The sequence below is a fragment of the Macaca thibetana genome, chromosome 8, assembly GCF_024542745.1.
Source record: "Macaca thibetana thibetana isolate TM-01 chromosome 8, ASM2454274v1, whole genome shotgun sequence".
Classification (NCBI taxonomy): domain Eukaryota; kingdom Metazoa; phylum Chordata; class Mammalia; order Primates; family Cercopithecidae; genus Macaca; species Macaca thibetana.
In genome coordinates, this window is record NC_065585.1 from 105,717,472 (window position 1) to 105,730,700 (window position 13,229).

General features: G+C 42.8%; 1 protein-coding gene and 1 non-coding gene across 2 annotated transcripts in view; both read right to left on the reverse strand.

The window, feature by feature from the left end:
• The window catches only part of ERLIN2 (ER lipid raft associated 2), a 372,918-nt gene that overhangs the window by 82,165 nt on the left and 277,524 nt on the right, over positions 1-13,229 (reverse strand). The gene's annotated exons all lie outside the window — the stretch shown is intronic.
• On the reverse strand, positions 9,899-10,006 carry LOC126961891 (U6 spliceosomal RNA). Its single transcript, XR_007728475.1, has one exon. It is a non-coding gene; the product is annotated as a U6 spliceosomal RNA (small nuclear RNA).

Consider the following 13,229-nt stretch of genomic DNA (forward strand, 5'->3'; position numbering starts at 1 on the left):
GTGGATGAGATGAAATATGTTATTAACTCATGAAAGCCTCATAATGTAACTTTATGAGATAGGTACTATTTTTGTCCCATTTTACAGATGAGGAGACTGAGGCATGGAACATTTAAATGCCTTGTCCAACAGTAGCTGGCAAGCAGTGGAGCTGGGATTCAAATTCTCGTAGGCTGTTTGACTCCACCAGTCCACTATTTGGCCTTTCACACAAAACCAACCTTCCTTCCTTCCTTCCTTCCTTCCTTCCTTCCTTCCTTGGTTCGTTCCTTCCTTCCTTAGTCCCTTCCCTTCCCTTCCCTTCCCTTCCCTTCCCTTCCCTTCCCTTTCTCTTCCCCTTCTCTCCTCTCCTCTCCTCTCCTCTCCTCTCCCCTCCTCTCCTCTCCTCTTCTCTTTTCTTTTCACAATATCTCACTCTGTCACCCAGCCTGGAGTGCAGTGGTGCACTCACAGCTCACTGCAGCCTTGATCTCCCAGGCCCAGTCAATCTTCTCACCTGACCCTCCTGAGTTGATGGGACTATAGGAGCATGCCAATATGCCCAGCTAATTTTTTTTTATTTTTTGTAGATATGGGGTTTCACCCTGTTGCCCAGGCTGGTTTCAAACTCCTGAGCTCAAGCAATTCCCCTTCCTCGGCCTCACAAAGTGCTGAGATTACAGGCATGAACCACCACACAGTCTGGGCCAACAAAACTTTCAACAACAAACATTTCAGCTAAACTGGCACCATTGAGCCCTGGGGATATAAGATGAACAGATATGTATTTGCCCTAAAGGACTGGACTCTCTAGTGAGGGGACCAATGTGTAAACAAGCCATAATATCTCAGGGCATTAATATTTCTGTGAAAATATTAGATTCAAGGCATAGAGGCAGAGAAGGGAGAGCTAATTGATTTCTCTCAAGCGTCAGCCCTGGGGCTTAGATCTGCAGTGGGAAATACCCCTCCAACAGGTCATGAGCTACCTTGGTGAACACGTTCTCAACAGCAGAGAACCAAAGGCCCAGGCACCTCACCTATGGCCCTTCTATGGATGAGAGGAGAGGTGGGGCAGCAAATCTTGAGGGAACATCAGGCTCCCAGGCAACATTTGTAAGTGAGCTTTGAAACAGAGACCAGCGGGAGAGCTCTGCCTTGTAAGGTGAGGGCTGGAGGCTCTCTGACTCTGGACACCGAGGCCAGGAGGGTGGGGAAGGACCTAAAAGGGGGAAAAAGACAAAGGGGGAAAAAGACAAAGGGAAATGGGAACAAACCACCTATCTGTTTAGAGTGAGAAAATGCAGCTTCCAGAGGAATGGGGCAATAGTCATTGGGATGCAGTGAGGGGCGGTGGAAGAAGAAGCAGGAGAATCCCCCAGTTTGAGACTCAGTTTTGCCTCTTAGGAGCACATCATCCTTTGAGTCTCAATTTTATCATCTGTCTAATGGGCATAATAACATTGCGCTTATCTACCTCCCACAGTTGTTAAAAGACTAATTAAGATAATATATGTGAAAGTGCCGCCAGGCGCGGTGTGGCTTATGCTTGTAATCCCAGCACTTTGGGAGGCCAGGGTGGCAGGGGCGGTGGGGGGCGGGGGTGGATCACGAGATTGACACCATCCTGGCCAACATGGTGAAACCCCATTTCTACTAAAAATAGAAAAATTAGCTGGGCGTGGTGCACACACCTGTAGTCCCAGCTACTCGGGAGGCTGCGGCAGGAGAATTGCTCGAACCTGGGAGATGGAGGTTGCAGTGAATCGAGATCGAGCCACTGCGCTCCAGCCTGGTGACAGTCTCAAAAAAAAAAAAAAAAAAAAAGGAAAAAAAAAAAAAAGAAGGTCCCTTCCAAATGAAATGGTGGCATGCAAATGTGAGTTATTACCATGGTCTTTCTAGCCAGGGCCTGGCTCTGCGTGCCTGGGTAAGTTACCACAGGGAAAAAAAGAGGAATGCAGGGAACAGGGCTTGCCTACTGTCTCTGGCAGTCACTAAAAGGGCCTGACTTAGAACTCAAACTCCTGCAGGGTGGGAGTCTCACTGACCTCCCCTCCATCCCCACTCCCCACTTAGTGATGAAGTTTGGGGGTTGATGTAGAAGGTCCCTCTTCCTAGAGGTCAGGGACTGTGTCCTATGGGACTTGAACAAAACAAAACCAAAGCAAATCCATTTCGACAGAACATCCTTGATAAAGAATGTTTTCTAACATTTCAAACAGAATAAAACCTCTGTTTTAATATTAGTCACATTTGGCCTAGCATCTTCCGGACCAAACAAGAATGGGATAGAAACTGCACCGAACCTGAGTCCCTGGCCTTAGGCCTGGGTGTCTGTGGCCCCTGTTCATTGTAGTGTTATCTATAGGAGAGAGGGGTTTACTGTAGAGGCCCCGCCTCCACGTCCAACGGTGTCCTGGTCTGAAGGCCTCACAGCCTACAGCCTGGGGGAGAAAGGGTGGTTGTCAGGGAGGAGGGGGCTGCTGTGAATGGGCCACTACTCTAGGGACATTAGGAGCTGACTCCACCTTTTCTGGCCTCTCCTGTGAGGCAGAAGGAAGGAGGAAGTGGGAGGAGAAAGAGCGGGAGAAGGAAGGGGCCCGAGAACTGGGAAGGATAATACAAAAAGAAGGGCTTGAAAAGAGGGAGCAGCCAGGCCCAGTGGCTCACGCCTGTAATCCCAGCACTTTGAGAGGCCAAGGTTGGAGGATCCCTTGAGCCCAGGAGTTTGAGACCAGCCTGGGCAACATAATGAGACCCAGTCTCTAATTTAAGAAAAAAAGTAGAAAATTGTATGTATATGTATTATACATATAATACATATATATAATTTTCATATATGTCATATATGAATATATATTTCATATATATTACATATGTATATATAATATAAATGATATATAAATATATATTTTCATATATATGTATATATAATACATATATACTTATATAATACACACACACACACACACACACATATATATAGAGAGAGAGAGAGACTGGGAGGAAGTGAGGAGAAGGTGGAGAAAGTGAGGTGGAGGAGGCTGGCTCAACACAGGAGGTCAGAACAAAGTAGCCATTTGCACATCAAGGGCATGGAATCTCCCCTACCTCCTCCAGGCCCTTTCTGCAGCCCCATCTCAGGCTCCCCCATTCCTCCTTATTCCTCACCCCTCTGAGAGATGTGAGGCCTTCCGAGCAGGGGCCGCCTTCCTCGGCAGTAGACAAAAGGCTATTTCTGAGTTACAGAAAATGTGTTCCTTTGGTACAGAGCCGGGTGAGGGCTGCCCGGGCCGGTCCTGGGCCAGGCGGGAGTCTTAGCAGAGGGGGCCTGTCAGTCACCAGGAGTCCTCGTGAAAGGGGCCCCTTGTCAACTTCCCCTGCCTTTGAAGTGACTGGGATGGCGTGCTCAATTAAAAGCCCATCAGTCTGTAAGTAAATCAACGCCTATCAGGCTTGTCACATCAAACAAACGATTATTACCCCAGCCCGCCCACCCCATTAATCTGGCTGTTCCTTCTTGACGGCTCAGGGTCAGGGCAGCGTAAATCCTGTACTGGATTGCAGCCACCTGGATCAGGATGAAAGCGGTGGCACAACCTGCAAGGCCACACTCAGGCACTTCCCAGAGTCCCCAGGAAGGAGGGAGGATGGAGGAGAACGCTCCCAGGGACAGAAACGAGAGAGGTGCCTGCAGACAGGGCCATGTGAAGCACCTAGAACAGGAAGAAATGAAGGAGACAGAGAGAAAAGTGGTGGAAAGAGAAGGAGCCGGTAAAATGGACCAAGATAGAAATAACTGGAAGCGGAGAAGCAAAGTTGTTGAGGCAGGTGACATAAGAACTCACTCAGAATGTTGTGAATGAATGAAGGCCCCCAGAAGACAAGGAGGTCTTGGGATGAAATCTCCCTGATACTAGGTTCTGAGTCTGAGAGTCAGAGAGTGATGAGGCCAGGCCAATGTCAGCCCCCCAGACCTCACTTAGCCAGGGGAGTGGTGGTGGGAGGCAGAGTTCAGGGCTTTGCTAAGCAATGCCTTGTATCAGACATCAACATGTGTGATGGCCAGAACTTGATCTTCTGCAACCAAAGGATAGGAACAGACACATCAGACCAGATGATCAGGTTCTGATTTTCTGTTGCACGAGCCCCTGAGAAGCACTTTGCTCCAGATCATTTCTCCTGGGCTCTGTGTATTGGTTTGGAGATTTTTTCTGCTCCTGAGATTAGGCTCCTGGCTTTCCCCGCTGAGGACCAGAGAAAAAGGCAGGAGTAGGGAGAAGAGGACGCAAGACAGCTTGAAGGAGAGGCTAGAGTGGGAAGGGAAGGGTGGAGAGGAGGGGGAGGAAGGAAGGCAAGCATCTCTCCTGGAAGAACAAGGCATGCTTTTTAAGGGAAGAGAACAGGCTTTCCCCAAGAGGCAGTTCCAGATGACTCGTGATGTTCTATCCTTAAAAAGGCCATCACATGCCTTCCCCATGGCTAGAGAAAGAATTCCCAAAAGAAAACAAGAGACAGGAGTGGAGCAGGGAGACTGAGGACGGAACTCCTTCCACCCACCTGACCCTGGAGCTCCACTTGCTCAGCCTGGCAGACACTGCTGAACTCTTAGTAGTCAAGGAAAGAACATCCTCGCTGGGCTTAGGAAGCCAAGGCAGGAGGATTGCTTGAGGCCAGGAATTTGAGACCAGTCTGGTCAACATAGTGAGACCCTGTCTCTACAAAATTAAAAAAACAAAATTAGCCAAGTGTGGTGGTGTGCCTGTGGTCCCAGCCATTTAAGAGGCTGAGGCAGGAGGATGGCTTGAACCCAGAAGTTGGAGGCTACAGTGAGCTGTGACCGCACTCCAGCATGGACAACAGAGCGAGACTCTATCTCAGAAAAATAAAAAAAAGATGAAAAAAGAAAATTCTCAGAGATACTCAAGACATTTACCCTCATCCCTATCCTCCCCTGTGCATGGTAAGAACCGCTCACTGAAAACCTGGGAGACTCGCACCCGCCGCATGCATGGGTTTTCTTAAAAGGATTCTCCCTCCAGCCTGCTGTCCACTCCAGCATTGTAGATGCCTTCTTCTCTTATCAGGACCCAGCAGTGTAGTGCCTCTTCCTTATCCCTCTGAGTTGGTAGACATGTCGACCCGTTCCAGTGTCAGCAAGGCCTTTCACAGAGATGAGGCTTGGTCTACAGATATTTTACAAAGTGCCAGAATTATCTGTCATTCCTGCTTTCATTCATTCAACCAAAACTTGGTATTGAGTGAGCACTTACAACTTACAGGCTCTTTTCTAAATCTCAGGGTTACAGCAGTGAATATGACGGGCAAGGCCAAGGGACATGTGGGAGCTTTTGCAAAGACCTTGGATGTTTGACGTCACCTTTATTTATTTGTCATGTATGGACTCAGCTATTTCACAGATATTACAAAGATATTTACTCAGCATCTTCCATGTCTAAGTAACATGCCCCACAAGAAGACAAAGAAGAATCAGAAACAAATGCTCAAGCATTTATAAAGTCGTAGGTGATCCATCCTGGCTGACACGGTGAAACCCCGTCTCTACTAAAAATACAAAAAATTAGCCGGGTGTCATGGTGGGCACCTGTAGTCCCAGCTACTCGGGAGGCTGAGGTGGGAAAATGGCGTGAACCCGGGAGGTGGAGCTTGCAGTGAGCTGAGATCGTGCCACTACACCCCAGCAATAGAATAGGTTCAGTCTCAAAATAAATAAATAAATAAATAAATACATACATACATACATAAACAAACAAACAAATAAATAAAATAAGTAAATATAAAGTTGTAGGTGCCATAAGCCAGAAAAGGATGGGAGAGAATTCAGAGAGAGAAGATAATTTATCCAGGTTATTTCTTAGTTTGTTCATTTATTTATTTTGAGAGGGAGTCTCATTCTGTCACCCAGGCTGGAGTGCTGTGGTGTGATCTCGGCCCACTGCAACCTCAGCCTCCCTGGTTTACACGATTCTCCTGCATCAGCCTCCCCAGTAGCTGGGATTACAGGCACATGCCACTACTCCAGGCTAATTTTTATATCTTTAATAGAGACGGGGTTTCGCCATGTTGGCCAGCCTGGGCTCGAACTCCTGACCTCAGGTGTTCCACCCGCCTCAGCCTGCCAAAGTATTGAAGTTACAAGTGGGAGTCACTGTGTCTGGCCGATCCAGGTTATTTCTTAGTGAAGATCTGGAATTAAAAAACTTGTTAATTGTTTAATCATAGCAACTTTTTAATATATTCTGTGATATAGAACAATGTGGGCTCAATGTTTATTATGACCGTCATTGTCAGTGATGACAATGCAATTCACTGTCATTGTAATTACAGACATGTCACAAGCCCCCTCTCTATGGACACCCTGCAACTCCATTTCAGTCCTCTTCAGAAGTCAGGGGTATGGTGGAAAACTCCCAGAAATGGGAGCTGTGCTCCTTAAAAGAGGCAGAGTGGTGCAGAGGTAGAGCAAGCAGGCTCTGAAACCAGACAGCCATTCAAAAGCAGGCTTCAAATGCTGGCTCGGCTGCTTGCCTGCTGTGAGGCCACCAGCAAATCACTTGAACTCCCTGTGTGTGTTTCCCCATCTGTTAAATTGGGGTGATAACAGTACTGGCCTCATATGGTTATATGACAATTAAATGCATGTAAAGCATTCACAACTGTGCCCAACAGACAGTATGCATTCAATAATGCCTGTCATGCTTGTGGCCTACGTCATACAAAGTGGTCTCTTGAAGGTACAATCAGCATGACGCTAGGAGGGCACTTATTAAATTAATGCAATTGTCTTCATGTATTTAAACATCAGTGAGAGTCATTTATATTCATTTTGCTTTTAAAATTCTTCCGGAGTTCAGTACATGCGTGGTAAATATTTGAAGAATTTGTTTTTACTAATATAATGTGTGTGTTAGCATTTAATATTTGATGCATACAGAAGGGTATACGCATTGTACGTATGAATGTTAGCCTCTCCTCTTCTATCTTCTGGTCTCTGCTCCAGAAATGACCACTTTCTGGAGTTTTATTTTATTTTATTTTTTTGAGAAGGAGTTTCGCTCTTTTTGCCCAGGCTAGAGTGCGGTGGCATAATCTCGGCTCACTGCAATTTCTGCCTCTCGGGTTCAAGTGATTCTCCTGCCTCAGCCTCCCGAGTAGCTGGGATTACAGGCGCCTGCCACCACTCCCAGCTAATTTTTGTATTTTTAGTAGAGATGGAGTTTCACCATGTTGGCCAGGCTGGTCTCGAACTCCTGACCTCGTGACCTACCCGCCTCGGCTTCCCGAAGTGCTGGGATTACAGGCGTAAGCCACCACGTCTGCCCTAATTTTTGTATTTTTAGTGGAGATGAGGTTTCACCATGTTGGCCAGGCTGGTCTCGAGCTCCTGACCTCAGGTGATCCACCTGCCTCAGCCTCCTGAAGTACTGGGATTATAGCTGTGAACCACTGTGCCCAGCCACTTTCTGGAATTTTATGTTTATTTTCATTTTGCTTTTTCAAAAAAGCTCCATTTAAAAAATTAAAGTACAACATACATAATAATAAAATGCACAGATTTTAAGAGTACAACTCGATTAATTTTTACACACTATACACTTATGTAAGCATACCTGGATTAAGTCATGGTATATTATTTGTACTCTAGAAATGTCCCTTCTCAGTCAGTCCTCCCTCCACCCCCATCCCAAGGTAACCACTGTTCTGGTATATGTCAGTGTAGATTAGTTTTGGAATTGTTAAGTATGTACTCTTGTCTTTCGGGCAACATTCTATTTGCAAGATTCCTCCATGTTGTTGTATGCATCAGTAGTTCATTCTTTTTTTGTGGTTGAGGAGTATTCCACTGTATAACCATGCAATTTGTTCACTCATTTTATTATTCCTGGGCATTTGCGTTGTGTCCATTTTCTGGCTATTAAGAAACCTGCCATGAACTCTCCTGTCCACATCTTTTGGGGCACATATTTACTCATTAAGTTTGGGTATAACAGGAGTGTAATTGCTATGTCACCACATAGGTACATGTTATAATAGATACTTCAAACAGTTTTCCAATGTTTGGTATTGTTAGTTAAAAAACGTTTTCAGCCATATTGGTAGTTGTAGTGGGCTATAGTGGGCTATACATTTCCCTTTGTCTCTATTTTAGTTTTATTCAATAACTTCTTTTTTTTTTTTGAAACAAGATCTCGTGCTATAGCCCAGGCTGGAGTCCAGTGGCATGAACACTGCTCACTGTGGCCTTGACCTCCCAGGCCTAAGTGATTCTCCCACCTCAGCCTCCTGAGTAGCTGGGACTACAGGTGTGCACCACTATACCCAGCTAATTTTTGTACTTTTTGTAGAGATGGGGTTTTGCTTTTTGCTGTTGGCTGGGCTGGTCTTGAACTCCTAGGCTCAAGTGATCTTCCCACCGTGGCCTCCCAAAGTATTGGGATTACAGAAGTGAGCCACCATGCCTGGCTATAGTTGCATCCAATAATTTGTGATACGTTATTTTCATTGCCATTCAGTTCAAAATATTTTCTGATTTCCATACATATATATTGCAAATATTTTCTCCCATTCTGTGACTTGCCTTTTCTTGTTATTAGTGGTATTTTTTTTTTCTGTTAACTAGAAGTTTGATACTTTAATGAGTTTTTTTTCACTTTTACTCATGCATTATTTAGAAAAGTATATTCCTTAATTTCTGAATATCTGGGGATTTTCTAGTTATCTTTCTGTTTTGGACTTCTTGCTCAATTTCATTGTCATCAGAGAATATCCTTTGTATTACTTCAGTACTTTAAAATTTACTTAGGTATGTTAACATTTCCAACAGTACTTGTGGATCTGAGTTTTTCTCCCTTAGTTCTTCTGTCAGTTTTTGCTTTGTTTATTTTAAGGCTACGTTATTATGTGTATACAAAGTTAGACTTGCAATTTTTTTATTGAATTGATCCCTTTATTGTTAGGAAATATCACTCAGTAAAACTGCTTGCCTTAAAGTTTACTTTGTCTGATATTTGTCTAGCTACACCAGCTTTCTTTTGATTGTTAGCTTGATGTATCTTTTTCATCCTTTTAGCTTCAACTTTTTCCATTTTTGTGCTGCTGCATAACCAACCACCCCAAAACTTACTGGCATAAACCAACAAACATTTTATTATGCTCATAAGTATTGTGGGTGAAGAATTTGGACAGAGCTTAGCAGGGACACTTTATATCTGTTCTACATTGCCTGGAGTCTTGGCTGGAAAGATGTGAATGATTGGGGACTAGAATCTGGAGACTTCTTCAATCACATGTCTGGTATCTGGACTGGGCTAACATGAGACTGGACTCAGCTAGGACTGTTGATTGTAGTGCCTACTTGGACTTCCTTATAACATGGCGGACTTGAGTAGTCAGATTTCTCACACAGGGGCTCAGAGCTCCAAAAGTGACTGTTTCACCAAACAAGGCATAAATTGCATAGACTTTTATGCTCTTGCCTCAAAAGTCCCGCAGTGTTACTTCTTCTGTACTCTATTGGTTGAAGGAACCACATGCCCACACAGATTGGGGAAGGGAGACAGACTCCATCTCTTAATGAGAGGGGTGCCAAAGGATTTGTGGCTATGTTTTAAAACTGCCACACAACTTTTCCTTTCATATCCTTATATTTGAGGTTTATTTTTATCCAGTCTCACAATCTTTGTCTTTTAATTGGCATCTTTGGATCATTTATATTTAATTACTGATACTATGATTTAAACCTATCATCTTACAATTTACTTTTTATTTGTTCCATCTGTTCTTTTTTTTTTTTTGTTAATTTTTCCCCTTTCTCTCCTTCTTTGGATTATTCATGCATTTAAAAAATTATTCCACTTCCCTACTCTAAAGCTTGTTAACTGTACATTCTTTTATTATTCTTTGGTGATTACCCTAGAATTTGCATGCCATCTTTGCTCAAGGGGCCATGCTAATCTTCTCTGTATTCTTCCCATTTTAGTGTATATGCTGCCAAAGTGAACACAATGATTAGCCTAGAGATTGCAACATGTATCATTATTTTATTATAACCTATCTTAAATGACTAGAGTTGGCCTCCATATCCATGGGTTCCATATCTGTGGATTCAACCAACTTTTGATCAAAAATATTTGGGAAAAAAATGAATGGTGTCATCTGTATTGAATATGTACAGACTTTTGTTATTATTCCCTAAGCAATTCAATAAAACAACTCTTTACATAGCACTTACAGTGTATTAGGTATTATAAGTAATCTAGAGATGATTTAAAGTATATGGAAGGATGTGGGTAGGTTATAGGCAAATACTATGCCATTTCATGTAAGGGACTTGAACATCTGTGGATTTCGGTGTCTGTGGGAAGTCCTGGATCAAATCCTTAATAGATACAGAGGAACAACTGTACATGTCATATCCTGAACAATGCAAGAACCTCACAACACTTTAACTCCATTTACCCTTCTCCTGCCTTTTGTGTTATCGTTAACATATTTAATTCTCTCTATATTTTGAACTCTATAAGACATTAGTGTTATTGCTTTATGTAGTAAATATTAATTTAGAAATTTTACTTTTTTGGTGTTGTTTATTTCTTTTTTTTATTTTTTATTTTTTTTAATACAGTCTCACTCTGTCACCCAGGCTGGAGTGCAGTGACACGATTTCGCTCACTGCAACTTCCACCTCCTGAATTCAAGTGATTCTTGTGCCTCAGCCTCACCAGTAGCTGGGACTACAGGCATGCGCTGCCACGTCCTGCTAATTTTTGTATTTTTAGTAGAGACAGGGTCTCACTATGTTGGCTGGTCTAGAGCTTCTGACCTCAGGTGATCTGCCTGCCTTGGCCTCCCAAGTTGCTGGGTTTACAGGTGTGAGCCACCACGCCTAGCCTGTTTATTCCGTCTTGCATTACTGTTTTCATCTGGGATTATCTTCTGCCTGAAAAAATTCTTCCAGTATTTCTTTGAATGTAGCTATGCCAACAAGAAGTTCTCTCAGTTTTTGTTTGCCCTGAAATGTCTTTACTATGCCTTCACTTTTGAAGGATATTTTCATTGAGTATAGCATTTTAAGTTGGTAATTATTTTCTTTCAGCACTTTAACAATTTTCTTTATCCATTTTTTCTCTTGCTTAGCTGTCAGTTTTATTGTTGCTCTTTTGGAAACAATGTGGGTTTTTCCCTCTGGTTGCTTTTAAGATTTTTCCTTTTTTTGTTTTCAGCAGTTTTTCTGTGATATAGCTAGGTGTGTGTGTATGTGTGTGTGTGTTTGTGTACGTCTATGCATGAGGAGAAATTCTTTACACTGTAGCTTGCTGTTTTTCATCATTTTTGGAAAATTCGCAGCCAATATTTGTTTAAAAATTGGTTCTATCCCATTCTTCTCTCCATCTGGGTCCCAATTACAAATATGTTAGATGTTTTTACCATGCCCCCATATCAATTACTTTTGTTTTTTGAGATCGAGTCTCACTCTGTTGCCTAGGCTAGAATGCAGTGGCACAGTCTCGGCTCACTGCAACCTTCACTTCCCGGTTCAAGCGATTCTCCTGCCTTAGCCTCCCGAGTAGCTGGGGTTACAGGCACCCACCACCATGCCTAGCTAATTTTTATATTTTTAGTAGAGACAGGGTTTTGTCATGTTAGCCAGGGTAGTCTCAAACTCTTGACCTCAATGGATTTGCCTACCTTGGCCTCCCAAAGTGCTGGGATTACAGGTGTGAGCCACTGTGGCCAGACAATTACATTTTTTCCCCCCATTTTTCATTCTTTTGTCTCTGTTCTTTACTGTCTTGTCTTGGCTATGTCTAATTTGCTATTGAATCCATCTATTCAATTTTTAATTTCAGTAATTTTATTATATTGATTCCAAGATTTTCATTTGGCTTTTTTTTCTTTTTCTTTTTTTTTTGAGACGGAGTTTCGCCCTGTCGCCCAAGCTGGATTTCAATGGTGCAATCTCGGCTCACTGCAACCTCCGCCTCCCAGGTTTAAGTGATTCTCTTGCCTCAGCCTCCAGAGTAGCTGGGATTACAGGCACACGCCACAATGCCTGGCTAATTTTTTGTGTCTTTAGTAGAGACGAGGTTTCACCATGTTGGCCAGGTTGGTCTCGGACTCCTGACCTCGTGATCTGCCCGCCTTGGCCTGACCGTTTTTTTTTAAGCAGACTCCAGTTCTTTGGTAAAATTCTCTGTCCTTTCTTTTATTTCCTTGAGCATATTAATAATAGTTATTTAAAAGTCTCTGTTTAATAACTCCAATATCTGCATCACTTTTTTTCTATTGTTTTTCCCCTCTTGGTTTTTAGTCATTTGATCCTATTTCTTGGCATGCCTAGTAATTTTCAATTGAGATCTAGACATCATGTATGAAAAATTGTATTCTATAGATATCTTCCTTTGAAGGTTATTAAATTTGCTTATGTCAGGGAAATAAGGTATTCTCATTTTCATGCTGATGCAATTGAGGATAGGTCTAGGAGCTTTGTTAGGGTTCATCTACCTCTAACTGTGCCTAGGGGATATTCCAAGATTCCTAAGGATAGTCTTCCTTGCTTTTGGAGCTTAACTCACTTCTAGGGGCACAGTTATTTAGCAATCTCAACCAAAATCTTGAAGTATTTTCCAAGTTCCTTCCCCATTGATAGGCCTTGAACTCCAACCTCTGACTCCCTAGCCTAATGAGATTTCTGCAAGCCTCACTGATACTCTCTGCCTTTAGCCTTTATGGCTCCACATCATAAAATGGCAAGTAACATAAAGGAAAAATCAGAGCCAAATGTATGGCTTACCTCACTTCCTTTATCTATGTACTCTTGGCCCCACCAGTATTGCCAAACTCTGTTGCTCTCTGATGCTTTTGCACAATTGTTTTATGTATTTAATCTAAGCATTACAGTTGTTAACAGTGGAATGGTTAGTATTCCCACACTTAAAAAATAGTTTATCACATGTACATGTCTGTATAAGCAATTTCTTGCTTTTGATATTTATAAAAAATTATTGCTACAAACTGCAGAAAAAATATTTAAAAATAAAATAAATGGTATCATATCATTTATTAGTTTTATATTGCTGTATCACAAATTGTCACCAAACCCGGTGGCCTCAGACAATAAATATTGATCTTACAACTTTTCATGGATCATGAACTTGGCAGTGGTTTAGCTATGGATCATGAACTTGGAAGTGGTTCTGGCTTGGGATTTTTCATGGAGTTGAAGT